The sequence below is a fragment of the Bubalus kerabau genome, chromosome 8 (genome assembly GCF_029407905.1).
Source record: "Bubalus kerabau isolate K-KA32 ecotype Philippines breed swamp buffalo chromosome 8, PCC_UOA_SB_1v2, whole genome shotgun sequence".
NCBI classification, from domain to species: Eukaryota; Metazoa; Chordata; class Mammalia; order Artiodactyla; family Bovidae; genus Bubalus; species Bubalus kerabau.
In genome coordinates, this window is record NC_073631.1 from 50,242,087 (window position 1) to 50,260,077 (window position 17,991).

General features: G+C 41.5%; 1 long non-coding RNA gene across 1 annotated transcript; it reads left to right on the forward strand.

Moving 5' to 3' along the window:
- The first annotated feature begins 1,258 nt into the window (after positions 1–1,258).
- LOC129659125 (uncharacterized) lies at positions 1,259–6,305 on the forward strand. The gene is made up of 3 exons (XR_008717805.1): positions 1,259–1,352; positions 3,221–3,341; positions 6,154–6,305. It is a non-coding gene; the product is annotated as an uncharacterized LOC129659125 (long non-coding RNA).
- The last annotated feature ends 11,686 nt before the right edge of the window (positions 6,306–17,991 follow it).

Here is a 17,991-nt window from a genome sequence, read left to right on the forward strand (position 1 = left end):
GCCCATCCTGTGGGCTCGAAGGTGATAATAAGTTGTTGGGTGTTGTTTCCAATTTTTATTTTGTTTTGGAAAATAGCCAATTGACATTGTGGTGTTCTTTCCATGTGGATCGCGAGGTTCTCAGCCTTTCATATATGCACATCCCTTCTCCCCAAAACGGCCCTCCCCCCATGCTGCCACATGACGTCACACAGAGTTCAGTGTGCTCCACGGTATGACCGCGTTGGTCATTTATTTTGAATAGAGCCATGTGTACAGTTGATGCCAGCTCCCTAAGGATCCTGCCTCCCCCACCCCCCATTATTCCCCTATGGCAATCATAAGTTCATTCTGTATGTGTGTGAGTCTGTCTCAGTTTTGTAAATATGTTCATTTGTATGATTTCTTTTTGGATGCCACATATAAGGCATGTCATCAGATGCATTTCTTTTCCCATCTGTCTTAGTTCCCTTAATATGTCAGTCTCTGGGTCCATCTATGTGGCTGCAAAGGGCATATTTTCATCCTTTTTGATGGCTGAGTAGCACTCCCTCCTATATGTGTGCCCCATGTTCCTGGTCCATTCGGTGTTGGTGCACATTATGGTTGCTTCCTTGTCATGGCTGTTGCGAGTAGGGCTGCAGGGAACTTTGCGGTGCCTGTCTTTCTCAATTAGACTTTTCTCCCTTGATAAGCCTCCGTATATGAGCCTAACTGGGGATTGCAGGATCGGAAGCTCTCTCTGCTTTAGGCTTAGACGGACCCTCTATGCTGTTCTCCCACGTGGCTCTTACCTCTTCATTTCTCCCAGCAGCAGCACAGGAGTGTTCCCTCTTATCCAGGTCCTCTCTTGGTTTCATTGTTTGCAGCCATTTTGATGATGGCTTTTGTATGAGCTTCGAGCTTATTCTTTGCCACTTTGATTTGCAGTTTCTAGGGAATGAGCCATGGAGAGGAGTATTTTATCTGATGGTTTTTTTTTCCCCCTCCCATGTACGAGGATTGTTAAATTTACCCTTTGAGATTTGCTTCTGGAAAGCCTGCCCTGTTTCGAATTGTGATTCGATGGCCCACCTCAGGCCAATCTTTGAGGGCTGGAGTCATTTCTAGCTCCACAGTCCTTTTGAGTTTGAAGTTCCCAGAGGCAGGGGTTTTCAAGTTGTTGTTACCAGAAATGGCCACAAGGTGGCGGCAGTGGGTCATTCCCATGTGTGCTCAAGGGGCACCTGGGCCTCAGTGAATGAATGTCTTCTCCTCCACTTACCCTTCACCCTCCCCTGCCCCATTTCCCACCAGTCCCAAGCCCTTGAATTTAGCCTGGCTTCAATGCTGTCAAACAGAAGTGGGGCAAGTCTTTAGGAAGGAGGCTGGAGGTGGGAACCTCACCCCTGGAGAGGCAGAGACGCCTTACCTTTTCAGAACTCTTCTAGCCACAGGGTCCACCATCCTTTGGGTGTACTAGACTTGCTTTAGCTCTGGAGGGCAGACCCCCGGCAGGAGATTGTGGCTTCATCCGGTGGGGAGAAACATGACAGGTTCAGTGGGGGCTCAGCTTCAGGCAGCAGTTGCTCAGCTCCCTCAGTCCCATGACCATGAAGCCATGGGTCCCAAGGCTGTTAGGGGTGCAAGCATGGGACCCCAGCGTGGGTCACCGAGCCTTCAGCAGAATGCAGTAGCCTTTCCATTTATGTGCCAAATGAATGTCTCTTTTGTATTGGACTAGATTGGATGCCGGAGAAGGCAATGGCACCCCACTCCAGTACTTTTGCCCGGAAAATCCCATGGACGGAGAAGCCTGGTAGGCTGCAGTCCGTGGGGTCGCTAGGAGTCGGACACGACTGAGCGACTTCACTTTCACTTTTCACTTTCATGCATTGGAGAAGGAAATGGCAACCCACTCCAGTGTTCTTGCCTGGAGAATCCCAGGGACAGGGGAGCCTGGTGGGCTGCCATCTGTGGGGTCACACAGAGTCGGGCACGACTGAAGCGACTTAGCAGCAGCAGCAGCAGATTGGATGCTCCATATTGTGTGTGGTTATCAGAACAGTAACTTCATTCAGGTGCACGGAGATGCAATTGGAAATCATTGCTTTTCCACCTACCTTATTTCACTCAGTATGACAATCTGTGGGTCTGTCCTGCTAGCTGCAAATGACATATTTTCCTTCTTTTTAGTGGGTGAATAGTATTCTCTTTTACATGTGCCACATTTTCCTGGTCCACTCTCGGTGGATGGATGTTATGGTTGCTTCCATGTCGTGGCCATTCCCCTCCCTGATGCTTCCCCATTCAGAACACCAAGATGGTTTTCACATTCTCTGTGCCTGAGTTCCTTCCCTTAGTGTGATCTCTGCTATGTCCTAGCATGTTGGTACAAATGGCATTCTTTCCTTCATCTTTATTTCTGAGTAAGTTTGTTTTGTGTATATGTGCCACATGTTTCCATCCATCTTTTGATATATAAGTGTTTCCATGTCTTCAGAAGTGGTTCTGTAGGGAACATTGGTTTGCGTGTATTGTTTTGCCTCATGGTTATGTCCACGGAGTGAAAGTGTGTGGTCATATGACGGTCTATTTTTAGTTTTTTTGTCAGAAATCTCCATGCTGTTCTCCATTGTGGCTGTACCAGTTTAAATTTTCACCAGCGATGTAGGTGGATTATCTTCTCTCCACACCCTCCCCAGAATTTATTTTTTGTTGATCTTTTGGTGACAGCCATTTAAATTGGTGTGATGTCCCATGTCATTGTAATTTTGATTTGCATTTGTTTGATTATTAGTGATCTTAAACATCTTTTCATATGCCTTTTGACCAGGTATATGTCTTCTTTGGGAAAAAAAAAAAATCTACTTAGATCTTGTGCCATTCCGTGATTGGGTTGTTTGTCTTCATGCTGTTTGGTGCTGTGAATCGCTTGTCAGCTTTTGAGACTCATCCCTTGTTGGTCACATCATTTGGGAGTGTTTTCTCCCTGTCGGTTGTCTTTTCGTTTTGTTTAATTTTTCCTTCGCTGTTCAAATGCATTTAAGTGGGTCCCATTTATTTATTTTTGTTTACATTTCTTTTATTCTAAGAAACAGATCAAAAAGATATCCTTTGATTTATGTCCCAGAATGTCATGCCTGTGTTTTTCTGTAGGAGTTTTATAGTGATCCATCTCACATTTAGGTCTTTAATCCATTTTGAGCTCATTTTTGTGTATCATGTTAAAGAATGATCTAATTGCTTTTTTTACTTGTAGCTGTCCTGATTTCCCAGCACCATTTGTTGAAGAGTCTCACTAATTGAGGGTTACTGGAGTTTTTGGTGATGACGTGTTTCCTTGATCCTTGGTGTTCCTCATTGCTGCTTTTGCATTTGAAGTAAGCAGATCCCTCCTTAAGCCTTTACTTGTTGCATTCAGGTGGGGCCTAGAGTTTGCTGGCCACGTTACATCAGAGGTTTACTTCTGCCTTGTATGGGTACTCCTGCTCCACACTTCCTGTTCCCTCTTCTGGCAGGATTCTTAAGCCTGTGTAGCTTCTCTGGGATTTGGTTTATTAAACAACATTATTGCAAAAATAATTAAATTGTATAAACTCTTAACAATTGTATTTTAGGAAAGTGTGTATACATGAAAACATATATGCATATAATTTTACATGAGTGGATAACATACCTATGATCATGTTACACATTTTTTTAAACTGCTTTATTTTTCTTTGTTTATTAGATTGGCTACCCTTCTTCCCCCATCCCACCAAAGCCCTGTTTTCCTTTCCACATACATCATGTTAACACCTTATAATATTCCTATTTGTATTTTCTCCATATTTCTTATATGTATGCTCAGTCACTAAGTCATGTCTGACTCTTTGCAACCCCACAGACTGTAGCCTACCAGGCACTTCTGTCCACAGGATTTTACAAGCAAGAATACTGGAGTGGGTTGCCATTTCCTACTCCAGGGGAACTTCCCAACCCAGGCATTGAATCTGCGTCTCCTGCGTTGCAGGAAGTTTCTTTACCACTGAGCCACCTGGGAAGCCCCGTACTTCTTGTGTACTAACATGCAATAATATGATCACATACATGTATGAGTGACATTCAAAATATGTAGCACAAATATGCACAGTAGCTACCAATGAGAATAAACACCACCTGAATACCATGGCTCTATCAGTGTGTGCTGCCTACAAGCCAGCTCTCTACACACACGTAAACACACACATGAACACACAGACAGGAGTTTCTATCAGTGTTTATGCTTCACAAAAACGGAGCAATATTATAAACATTTTGCCTTACTGCAGTTTATCCAACAACACTCAGTCTCTGCAATCTAACTGTGGTAAGGCTTTTATTCATTCTCCTTGATTGATGTTTAAGGCATATTAAGCTGGCGGGATGTGTTAACATTATTCAACAGTACCCTGTTTGTGGACTTTCTCTTTGTTACCAGTGTTTTTGTTACCACGAGCAATGTAGCAGTGAACATTCTTGAACATACGTCATTATGTACAGGGGATTTTATCTCTAGGTCATCTAGTCCCAGCATTGAAACAGGTGGACTAAATGATGAGACGTAAATTTTGTTAGATGGTGTAAGATAGCTTTTCAAAGTTCTTTGACAGTTGATATTTTTATCATGCAGATTTAAAGAAATCACTTCTCCTGCATCCTATTTAGCCATAAGTAAATGGCTTTTTGATTTTTGCCAGCTGCTTGGATATAAAATAACCATCTGCATTTCCCCAACCACTTGTGCACTCCCCCATCTTTTCATGACTTGGCTATTTGGATTTTCTCTTTCTGACTCTATTGTGGTGTTCGTTTTCTTGTCAATATGTAAGAGCATTTGCATGTCGCATATATTAACCCTTTGCCTAGATTAAAACATTTTTTTCTTAATCTAGGATTTATTCATTGATTTGGCTTGAATTATCTCTTGCCTTACAAAATATTGTCATGGTCATGAATATCTGCCTTCCCATATCTCCCTCCTTTCTCCTTTCTGCCCCATCTTTGTGCACGTGTGTGTGTGCGTGCACACACATGCACACCAGTTTTGCTTCCCCTTGTCCTGCCTTTCTGCGTCTTTCCTCATGCCTCTTATTCTCTCTACCCATCTCACTGGCTCCTCACCCCTTGCTTTTCCCGCTCCATGAGAATACTAACTTCAGTGCATGGAACACTGTCTTTTCTTGCTTGTGCTACTTATACCGCCACAACAGACTCGGGAGGTGACTGGGTACAGCACAGTGGAGGTTGAAACAATGCGTTTTCAAAACTGACTGTTTGAGATTCCTCGAGTTTTTTTCATTTTATATGGCTTCTCCAATTCACCCTGAGATTCTGATTCCACTGGAGTAGGGTAGAATGTACACATTGCTCCCTATTTAAATGTCTCCCCCAGGTGTCCTGATATACCATCTGGGCTGGAAATCTGAGGTTAGTGCTGGATCAGGGAAGCTAAGCAAATGCCCCCCAGTCTGGGCAGCTTGCTTGGGAGATTGGACAAGCCTGGCTCTTGCAGTCTCAGATAATTACCTTCAGCAGCCAACCAGCTCTGTGTAAGACAGCATGAGGGCCTCACAGGGAGCAGAGACAAGGGTGAAGTAGGTCTACAGGCCTGCTAGACCTCCAACGGTGGAGGAAAGATGAGGCACAAGCCAGGTGCCGCTGTAGTGCGGCCAGTGGCCACAGCGGGGCAGTGTGGCCCCATGTGGCTCCGAGGTAGACTGGACTCTGACACAGGCTCTGGGAGAGCGCTGCTCTGAAGGGCTCTTCCCTGCCCTTCTCTCCTCCAGCCCTTAGTCTCCGTCCTGCAGAACCTGGCTCTCAGATGGTTAGAGTTCATACAACATTTATTGAGTGTGAATTATCTTAGGTCGCACACTGTCCTGGATTTGTTTTATTGTATCTTCATAGTCATCCAGGGTAGGCATATTATTGCTACTTTCCCAAGGAGGAAGCTGCAGCTTAGGGAAGTTAATTAACTTCCTAGTGGGTGGCAGAGCCAGGATTTAGACTCAAGCCTGTCTGACTCCAAGCCAAGTGTTCCTTTCATTGAACAACTGCCACCTCATACAAGTAACATTTGATTCCGAACATATTAATAAATGTTAATTTATCAAATAATTTACCCATTCATGCTGATTATTTTTTCTGTTCTTCCTTCCTTCTATCTTAAAGAAACCAGGAAGGATAACTGTGTTAGCTAAGAAATCTTAAAGCCCACAGTCTGCATTTTACCCGGAGATGGAAGAAACAAAGAATGAATGGCTGATGGTGGAATATCCCCGTGGGGTCGCCTCCTCCACACAGCTGGGGCTGCGTGTCATGCGCAACATCTGCAGGCCTGATGCAGGATTTTATTTGGCTAATATGGTATTATTTAAAAATCAGTTAATCATAGTTCCTACCGTTCCCTTTTCTTTCCATCTTTATGCTCTGCTCATTCGTGCTACCTTCTGGGTATCTGCTGAGGGCAGCGCTGGGCCCCTGGGTCCTGGCAGTACCAGTGCCTCTGGGCTGTGAACCTCACCCCTCTCCATCTCCCTTCCCTGGCTCTCCTTCCCTCCAGATGTTGTCGTCATCACTCTGGCTGTTGTCTGCAGCTGGCGGGTCTCACCTGAGATCTTTGGGTCCACTCTGCTGCTCAGGGCACCCAGACCCCCAGGCTTGCCAGGGCTAAATTTAACTGTAGCTGCTTCATCAAACGCTTGGGTGTTTATAGCCATGGAGGCCTAGGGTGGCTGAGCTGGAAGTTGAGGGCTGCAGGCCAGGGCTCTTACCCAAGGTTTTAGATTGAAATTAGCATCCAGGATGTTCCAAGCACTTGGTCCCTCCCTTTTTTCTTAATTGGAGTTGGGGAGAAGGGAGCAGGCAAGAAGTGCTTAGAGAATAAGACAGCACAAGGCAGACCCTGGGCACACTCTGAATTTGCTCAGTGATTTCTCTCTTCTCTGTGATCAGTCACCCTCACAGCACATGAGCACCGGAAGACCACAAGCTGGAGGCTACGCTCTCCAGCTGAGTCCAGCAAGGCTGATCGACATGGCCGGGGCCACCCAGATTGGCAGCTGAGAGGAGGGCTGCCTGCTGGCCAGTTCTCTCCTGACCCACTTGCCCCGGAGTCACTGTCCAGGGAGCCACTGGCCTTGCTGTGAGCTCTGGCTCTCATGTCATCCTTTCTTGACCTGGGTCTTCATGGACAGGGCTGTGTTCCCAAAAGCCTTGGCCCAGGGCTGTCAGAGAGTTTCCAGCCGGCAAGTGCTGCGGTGTTGGCAGGCCCTCTGGCCAGGAGAGCTGGTGTGTGTGCACAGCAGCAGGTTCTCAGTGGCAGTTGCGAAAAGAACAGGAAAACAGGCCCAAAGATGGAGTGGGGACGCTGAAAGGGTGGGGCTGGGACGGAGGATGTAGCCCCGGATTCCAGGGGGCCTGAGTGGAGGAGGGGCCTGCCCGAGCGTGGAACAGCCACAGCTAGTCTCAGCTGATGCCCTTGACTGTGAGTGAGATGTTGTCAAACGTCCCCTGATTCCAAGTGACGTAGAGAGGCCCTTCACTCTTCCCTAACTCCTCCACGTTCAGGGCAGGAGAAATTCCACTTCTGTGTCCAGTGTGCCTACTGGCTGGCCCTCCGGCCCACCGCTGTCACCGGAAGGGGCCTTGCGGTGCTCTGTTTGCACCTGCTCGTGTGACAGAGGGCCGGCTGCCACTCTGAGGTGCTGAGCTTTATGTTTGGGTCTCTGACCTCTCCTCCCTGCATGTCCTCAGCACCTTTCACTTTGTCATGCCAATATTGCCAATAGTTAGCAACCAGGATTCAGCACCAGCTACACTGTTAGCACTTCGGATGTATTAGCTCATTTTAAAAAATATTTATTTATTTTTATTTATTTGGCTGTGCCGGGTCTTGGTGACGGCAGGCAGGATCTTTAGCTGTGGTATGTGAGCTCTTAGTTGCAGCATGTGGGATCTATTAATAGTTCCCTAACCAGGAAACAAACCCAGGCCCCTGTGTTGGGAACGCAGGTTTAGCCACTGGATCTCCAGGGAAGTCTCTATTAACTCATTTAGACCTTACACCAGATGTACCTATGACGTATTGTCTCATTTTTACGGGTAAGGATGTGGAGACCCAGAGAGGTTAAGTGACTTGCCCAAGGGTGCACAGGATTTGGAGCTAGATGTTCTGGCTCTAGAACTCTTAGCCATGGGTTATACTGCCTCTAAAGGTGCTTCACTGGGATACCTTCTTCCTGTTCAGCTTCCTATACCATATTGTGAACAGCTTGAAAGGAGTTGATTATGTTTTAATCCCCTTTACACATCAAGATTAACTTAAAGCCCATATAGTAGAAGCTCAAACAAATGTTGGTTGAATGAATGAAAAAAAGCATTAGTTAAACCATTGTTCCTTGCCCTGCATTTCTTAGACCTAATGTGTCTGACGGGTTGTGAGTACAGGATGGAACTTGCTGGCCTCTTGGGGGTAATGGGCTGGGAGATCACAGTACCCCTCATCAGGGTAGGAACCCTCCAGGCTCCTTCCCTGCTCCCTCGCAGCCTGGCCCTCTGACCCCGCCTGCCTGCGTGGTTGTGCATACCTGGAGCGCTGCACATTCCTTGGGAGTCTGCCTGCAGGCTGGTGAGCACACCAGGCACCCATCTGACTCGCCTGGCAGTGGCGGCTGCTTCACCCTGTGACCAGCCGGAAGCCAGGAGGGCAGCGAAGGCATCCCTGTTACGTGCCAGACCACCCCTCGGAGGATTATCTGTGTGCGTTCACCATGTTCTGGACACCCAGGGGCACGCAGGAAATTCTCTGAGCATCCAGTTTTCTGAGGCTAGTGCCATCAGAGGTGCCTAACACTCCCCGCTGTCAGGGAATGAGGGGTCAAGTCTTACAAGGGGAACCTGGGGAAGATACTTGCTACCACACACTTGTCCTCAAAAGGTGGCAAGAGAAATGCTGGAGGCTGAAGCTGAGAAGGGAAAACAGGCCAAACAGTGTTCCTCATGGGACTTCCCTCGTGGTCCAGAGCTTAAGACTCAGAGCTGTCAATGCAGGGAGCATGAATTCAATCCCTCTTTGAGACCTAGGATCCCACATGCTGCGTGGCAAAAGAAGAAAAAGAATGATCCTCAGATGGTGGTCTCCCAATTAGCAGCAGCAGCTTATCTGGCAACTTGGTAGAAATCCACATTTTTAACCTTTCCCCAGACCTCCCGAGTCAGCCACTGGGACAGGCGCCCAAGAATCTGCGTTTTAACAAACCTCAGGTGATTCTGATACAACCAGTGTTCCTTCCAATCCACCCCATTGGTAGTACTGGTTAAAGCCGTCCGTGAGAAGTTACTGAGCTCTGGACCTTTGTAGAGGGCCAATCAAGGCCCATCATAGATTGGACATGATCCTTAACTTCCTCTTCCCCACCCCGATGGACACTCTGGACCAAGCAATAAGCAATAAAATACAGAGCCAGTCATTACACTGACCCCAAATCGCTTTTCCATTAGAAAGGAGAATCAGGAGATATGTTTCTAACCCAAGATTCATCAGAGCTGTTGGCCACCGATGGTTAGCAAATGAATAATGTATTAAACTAGTATCCTCCAGTATTTTTCCGGATGGAAAAATACTGTTATCTCATTGGTTAAATCACAGACTATGACTTGCCCCCTCAAAGACTCTCCAACATGTATAGTTATTTAGAAGCAACAACTTGGAAACCTTGGGAATAAAAGATTAAAGACCACTGCAGTGTTATCAGTTAACAAGTGGTGGTATTCCCAGAACCTCCAACAAGGACAACATTCTTCTGAAAAACTTGTTAATTAGACTTTAGAGTGTTAATTTAAAAATCAATACTGCCCTCTCTCTTGGATCATGATTTATATAAAATCGTGTTAGTAAGTATCCTAAGTTTTAACTCCTCTGTTTAAGAGGAATCGTTAATTTACTAAGATTTTAATTCTTTTGGGTGAGGGAAGTTAACATATGGTAGGTTACATCTGCTTTTTGTGTGTAGTACAGAGTCTAATTTCTTTTTAAGCCAGTCTTACTGTCTCTTTTAATGAATTAATTCAGTTTATTTACTTTTAATGACAATTGATAAGCTCATGGTATTCTGCCAACTTACCTTCTGTTTACTTTCACTGGTTTGATCAAGTTAGCATTTATTATTATTTGTTCATTTTTACCTATTCTGTTGAGGTGTAATTGACATATAATAAAGGGTACATTTTAAGGTATACAGTTTGATAAGTTTTGACATATTCATATGTCCATGGAACTATCATGAGAAATAAGATAAGGCACATAGCTATCACCCCTAAAGTTTCCTGTGCCCTTTCGTAATCTCTTACTCTCCTTCTTCTCTCACCCATGTCAGTCCTCAGGCAACCGCTGATCAACTTTCTGTCACTATAGATTAGTTTGCACTTTAAAGAGTTTTATGGAAATAGAATCATACAGTTTATATTTTTGCTTGACTTCTTTTATCCAGCATTATTATTTTGAGATTCATCGACATTGTTGAGGGTATCAATAGCTCATTCCTTTTTATTGCTGTGTAGTATTATGTTGTATGGAGAGCCTACAGTTGGTTTGTCCATTTGCCTCTTCATGAATATTTGGATCGTTCCTAGTTTTTGCTACTACAAATCAAGCTGCTGTGAATACTCATGTGTGGTTCTTTGTGTGAATGTCTGCCCTCATTTCTTGGCTAAATGCCTAGGAGGGGAATATGGTCTGGATATAGTCTAAGGGTGTTTAACATTTTGAGAGACTTTTGTGCTGTTTTCTAAAATAGCTGCTCTATTTTACATCCCCACTTCCAGTTCTTTCACACCTCACTAACCTTACTGTGTTCAGTTTTTAAGTATTTAGCCTTGTGAACAGGTGTGTAGTGTTACCTCAGTGTTACTCAATGTCGCATTTCCTAAATGCCTAGTGATGTTAAGCGTCTTTTATTTTATTTTTTTTTTTTTTTTACTTTTTAATTCTTTTTTTTTTTTTTTAATTTTATTTTATTTTTAAACTTTACATAACTGTATTAGATTTGCCAAATATCAAAATGAATCCGCCACAGGTATACATGTGTTCCCCATCCTGAACCCTCCTCCCACCTCCCTCCCTCCCCATTCCATCCCTCTGGGTCGTCCCAGTGCACCAGCCCCAAGCATCCAGTATCGTGCATCGAACCTGGACTGGCAACTCATTTCATACATGATATTTACATGTTTCAATGCCATTCTCCCAAATCTTCCCACCCTCTCCCTCTCCCACAGAGTCCATAAGACTGTTCTATACATCAGTGTCTCTTTTGCTGTCTCGTACACAGGGTTATTGTTACCATCTTTCTAAATTCCATATATATGTGTTAGTATACTGTATTGGTGTTTTTCTTTCTGGCTTACTTCACTCTGTATAATAGGCTCCAGTTTCATCCACCTCATTAGAACTGATTCAAATGTATTCTTTTTAATGGCTGAGTAATACTCCATTGTGTATATGTACCACAGCTTTCTTATCCATTCATCTGCTGATGGACATCTAGGTTGCTTCCATGTCCTGGCTATTATAAACAGTGCTGCGATGAACATTGGGGTACTCGTGTCTCTTTCCCTTCTGGTTTTCTCAGTGTGTATGCCCAGCAGTGGGATTGCTGGATCATAAGGCATGTCTATTTCCAGTTTTTTAAGGAATCTCCACACTGTTCTCCATAGTGGCTGCACTAGTTTGCATTCCCACCAACAGTGTAAGAGGGTTCCCTTTTCTCCACACCCTCTCCAGCATTTATTACTTGTAGACTTTTGGATTGCAGCCATTCTGACTGGTGTGAAATGGTACCTCATAGTGGTTTTGATTTGCATTTCTCTGATAATGAGTGATGTTGAGCATCTTTTCATGTGTTTGTTAGCCATCTTTATGTCTTCTTTGGAGAAATGTCTATTTAGTTCTTTGGCCCATTTTTTGATTGGGTCATTTATTTTTTCTGGAGTTGAGCTGTAGGAGTTGCTTGTATATTCTCGAGATTAGTTGTTTGTCAGTTGCTTCATTTGCTATTATCTTCTCCCATTCTGAAGGCTGTCTTTTCACCTTGCTAATAGTTTCCTTTGATGTGCAGAAGCTTTTAAGGTTAATTAGGTCCCATTTGTTTATTTTTGCTTTTATTTCCAATATTCTGGGAGGTGGGTCATAGAGGATCCTGCTGTGATGTATGTCAGAGAGTGTTTTGCCTATGTTCTCCTCTAGGAGTTTTATAGTTTCTGGTCTTACGTTTAGATCTTTAATCCATTTTGAGTTTATTTTTGTGTATGGTGTTAGAAAGTGTTCTAGTTTCATTCTTTTACAAGTGGTTGACCAGAGTTCCCAGCACCACTTGTTAAAGAGATTGTCTTTAATCCATTGTATATTCTTGCCTCCTTTGTCAAAGATAAGGTGTCCATATGTGCGTGGATTTATCTCTGGGCTTTCTATTTTGTTCCATTGATCTATATTTCTGTCTTTGTGCCAGTACCATACTGTCTTGATAACTGTGGCTTTGTAGTAGAGCCTGAAGTCAGGTAGGTTGATTCCTCCAGTTCCATTCTTCTTTCTCAAGATCGCTTTGGCTATTCGAGGTTTTTTGTTTTTCCATACAAATTGTGAAATTATTTGTTCTAGCTCTGTGAAGAATGCTGTTGGTAGCTTGATAGGGATTGCATTGAATCTATAGATTGCTTTGGGTAGTATACTCATTTTCACTACATTGATTCTTCCAATCCATGAACATGGTATATTTCTCCATCTGTTAGTGTCCTCTTTGATTTCTTTCACCAGTGTTTTATAGTTTTCTATATATAGGTCTTTAGATTCTTTAGGTAGATATATTCCTAAGTATTTTATTCTTTCCGTTGCAATGGTGAATGGAATTGTTTCCTTAATTTCTCTTTCTGTTTTCTCATTATTAGTGTATAGGAATGCAAGGGATTTCTGTGTGTTGATTTTATATCCTGCAACTTTACTATAGTCATTGATTAGTTCTAGTAATTTTCTGGTGGAGTCTTTAGGGTTTTCTATGTAGAGGATCATGTCATCTGCAAACAGTGAGAGCTTTACTTCTTCTTTTCCAATTTGGATTCCTTTTATTTCTTTTTCTGCTCTGATTGCTGTGGCCAAAACTTCCAAAACTATGTTGAATAGTAGTGGTGAAAGTGGGCACCCTTGTCTTGTTCCTGACTTTAGAGGAAATGCTTTCAATTTTTCACCATTGAGGATAATGTTTGCTGTGGGTTTGTCATATATAGCTTTGATTATGTTGAGGTAGTTTCCTTCTATTCCTGCTTTCTGGAGAGTTTTGATCATAAATGGATGTTGAATTTTGTCAAAGGCTTTCTCTGCATCTATTGAGATAATCATATGGTTTTTATTTTTCAATTTGTTAATGTGGTGTATTACATTGATTGATTTGCGGATATTGAAGAATCCTTGCATCCCTGGGATAAAGCCCACTTGGTCATGGTGTATGATCTTTTTAATGTGTTGTTGGATTCTGATTGCTAGAATTTTGTTAAGGATTTTTGCATCTATGTTCATCAGTGATATTGGCCTGTAGTTTTCTTTTTTTGTGGCATCTTTGTCAGGTTTTGGTATTAGGGTGATGGTGGCCTCATAGAATGAGTTTGGAAGTTTACCATCCTCTGCAATTTTCTGGAAGAGTTTGAGCAGGATAGGTGTTAGCTCTTCTCTAAATTTTTGGTAGAATTCAGCTGTGAAGCCGTCTGGACCTGGGCTTTTGTTTGCTGGAAGATTTTTTATTACAGTTTCAATTTCCGTGCTTGTGATGGGTCTGTTAAGATTTTCTATTTCTTCCTGATCGAGTTTTGGAAAGTTGTACTTTTCTAAGAATTTGTCCATTTCTTCCACGTTGTCCATTTTATTGGCATATAATTGTTGATAGTAGTCTCTTATGATCCTTTGTATTTCTGTGTTGTCTGTTGTGATCTCTCCATTTTCATTTCTAATTTTATTGATTTGATTTTTCTCCCTTTGTTTCTTGATGAGTCTGGCTAATGGTTTGTCAATTTTATTTATCCTTTCAAAGAACCAGCTTTTGGTTTTGTTGATTTTTGCTATGGTCTCTTTTGTTTCTTTTGCATTTATTTCTGCTCTAATTTTTAAGATTTCTTTCCTTCTACTAACCCTGGGGTTCTTCATTTCTTCCTTTTCTAGTTGCTTTAGGTGTAGAGTTAGGTTATTTATTTGACTTTTTTCTTGTTTCTTGAGGTGTGCCTGTATTGCTATGAACTTTCCCCTTAGGACTGCTTTTACCGTGTCCCACAGGTTTTGGGTTGTTGTGTTTTCATTTTCATTCGTTTCTATGCAAATTTTGATTTCTTTTTTGATTTCTTCTGTGATTTGTTGGTTATTCAGCAGCGTGTTGTTCAGCCTCCATATGTTGGATTTTTTAATAGTTTTTCTCCTGTAATTGAGATCTAATCTTACTGCATTGTGGTCAGAAAAGATGCTTGGAATGATTTCTATTTTTTTGAATTTACCAAGGCTAGCTTTATGGCCCAGGATGTGATCTATCCTGGAGAAGGTTCCATGTGCGCTTGAGAAGAAGGTGAAATTCATTGTTTTGGGATGAAATGTCCTATAGATATCAATTAGGTCTAACTGGTCTATTGTATCGTTTAAAGTTTGTGTTTCCTTGTTAATTTTCTGTTTAGTTGATCTATCCATAGGTGTGAGTGGGGTATTAAAGTCTCCCACTATTATTGTGTTATTGTTAATTTCTTCTTTCATACTTGTTAGCATTTGTCTTACATACTGCGGTGCTCCCGTGTTGGGTGCATATATATTTATAATTGTTATATCTTCTTCTTGGATTGATCCTTTGATCATTATGTAGTGACCATCTTTGTCTCTTTTCACAGTCTTTGTTTTAAAGTCTATTTTATCTGATATGAGTATTGCTACTCCTGCTTTCTTTTGGTCCCTATTCGCATGGAAAATCTTTTTCCAGCCCTTCACTTTCAGTCTGTATGTGTCCCCTGTTTTGAGGTGGGTCTCTTGTAGACAACATATGCAGGGGTCTTGTTTTTGTATCCTAAGCGTCTTTTAAAAAGCGTGTTTATTTGCCATCTTTATGTCGTCTTTGGTGAAGTGTTTATTCAAATTTATCACCGAGTGTTAATGTTGGTTGTTTTCTTGTTACTGAGTTTTGAGAGTTCATTATATATTCTGAATGTAAGTCCTTTTTTGGATATATGATTTTTAAGTATTTTCTTCCAATCTATGACTTGTGTTTTCATTCTTAAGGGCATCTTTCAAAGAGCAAAAGTTTTTTTTTTTTTGATGAAGTATGATTTATCAGTTTTTTTTTTCATTTATTGGAATTGTATACTTACTATTATAGCTAAGAAATCTTTGCCTAACACAAGATTTTCTCCTAGGTTTCCTTCTAGAAGTTTTATAGTTTTAGGTTTACACTTAGGTATATGACCTGTTTTGAGTTAATTCTTAAAGATGATATGATATATGGATCGAAGTCCATTTGGGGGCATGTGGATGTAGTTGCTTCAGCATCATTTATTGAGAAGATGGTCTGTTCTTGTCTGCATTGCTTTTGCACCGTTGTTGAAAATTGGTTGTCCACAGTGTGGATCTACTTTTGGACTCTGTGCTGTTCCATTGATCTATTTGTCTCCCTTTACATTAATACCACACTGTCTTGATATCTGTGGCTTTATGATAACATTAAAGTCAGATGGCGCTACTCTTTCAACTTTCTTTTCCGAAGTTGTCTATTCTATGCCCTTTGCATTTCTTTATGAACCTAGTCTTTCCCAATTATATATGATGTTATTAATAGGTTTTTCATAGAAATCCTTCATCTAATTAAGAAAGTTCCTTAATATTTTCAGTTTTCTCAGTTTGCTCACCTTATCAGAAAGGTGTTGGATCTTGTCCAGCATTTTTTCTATTATCTATTGAAATGATCATGTGGATTTTCATTTTAGTTTGTTAATATACTGTATTGTATTCATAAAACATTGGTAGATTCTTAAATGTTAAACTGACTTTGCATTTGGGGGATTAACCCCCACGCACTGGTCATGATGTATTATCCTTCTTAAATAGACAGTTGTCTTTTAAAGAGTTAAATAGGAAGAAAAATACTGGACCAACATAGTTATCATTTCCAATGGTCTTCAATCTTTTGAATAGATCCACATTTTCACTTGACATCATTTACATTCCTTTCCCTCCTCATTCTTACTTTTCCAAAGGTAAGGACATTACTTTTTTTTTTTAATAGTGTACAACTGCCAATGAGAAGTTTTTGTCACTATCAGAGGCCTCAATGTCTTTACTTCACATATATTTTTGAAAGATATTTTCACAGGGTATAGGTGAATTTTTTCTTTTTGTTCCTTTAAGATGTTGCTTCATTTTTGGCTAGTTTACATTATTTCTAATATCTTGCTTATTTTTGTTCCTCTGAATGTAAAGTGCCTATTTTCTCTGTATGGTTTTACGATTTTTCCCTTTAACACTGGTTTTCAGAAATTTGATACATTATATGCTTTGGTATAGTTATATTCATGTTTCTTGGGCTTGTGCAAGGAGTTTGTTGAACTTCTTGGATGTGTTTATAATTTTTATCAAATTTTATAAAATTGAAGCTATGATTTATGCATGTGTTTTTGCTTATCTGTCTCTTTTCTCTCCTTTGGAAACTAGCTATGTGTGTATTAGGCCTCTTGATGTTTTGCACAGTTCTTTGATGCCCTGTTTATATTTTAGTCTTTTTCCTGTGTTTTATTTTGGATAACTTCTATTGCTATGTTTTTAAACTCTAATCATTTTCTTATAATGTTTAATATGCTTCTAACCTCATTTAGTTTATTTATTTTAGTTTTTTAAATTGAAGGACAATTGCCTTATGACCAACCTAGATAGTATAGTAAAAAGCAGAGACATTACTTTGCCAACAAAGGTCCATCTAGTAACAGCTATGGTTTTTCCAGTGGTCATGTATGGATGTGAGAGTTGGACTATGAAGAAAGCTGAGCGCCGAAGAATTGATGCTTTTGAACTGTGGTGTTGGAGAAGACTCTTGAGAGTCCCTTGGACTGCGAGGAGATCCAACCAGTCCATTCTGAAGGAGATCAGTCCTGGGTGTTCTTTGGAAGGAATGATGCTAACGCTTAAACTCCAGTACTTTGGCCACCTCATGTGAAGAGTTGACTCATTGGAAAAGACTCTAATGCTGGGAGGGATTGAGGGCAGGAGGAGAAGGGGACGACAGAGGATGAGATGGCTGGATGGCATCACTGACTTGATGGACAGGAGTTTGGGTGAACTCCCGGAGTTGGTGATGGACAGGGAGGCCTGGTGTGCTGCGATTCATGGGGTTGCAAAGAGTCGGACACGACTAAGCGACTGAACTGAACTGAACTGGCTTATAGAATTTTGTGGTTTTCGTCATACATCAACAAGAATCAGCCATAGGTACACCCATGTCCCCCACCCCCATCTCCCTCCCCATCCCACTGTTACAGAGCCCCTGTCTGAGTTCCCTGAGTCATACAGCAAATTCCCATTGGCTATCTATTTTACATATTAACCTCATTTTGTTTATTTTTTATCACAAATATTATGAGTTTCATCTCTGGAAATTGCCTCTTTTAAGAATGACTCCCATGTTACTACTTAACATGTTCAATATTTTCTCCAGCTTTGTGGATAAAAATATAGTTACAATAACTATTTTAATGTCATTTTATGATTATTCTAGCATCTGTGTCCATTATGTTTTGAGTTCAATTGGTTTTTTTCCTCCTTGTAGTAGATTGTAGTTTTCTGCTTCTTTGCATGTCTAGTTATTTTTGATTGGATGCTAGATATTATAAATTTTACCTTTTCGGGTATTGGATATTTTTATATCTTTATAAAGATTCTTGAGCTTTGTTCTGGGATGCAGTTAATGCATTTATAACAGTAAAAAAATAAATTTTAAAATTAAAAAAGAA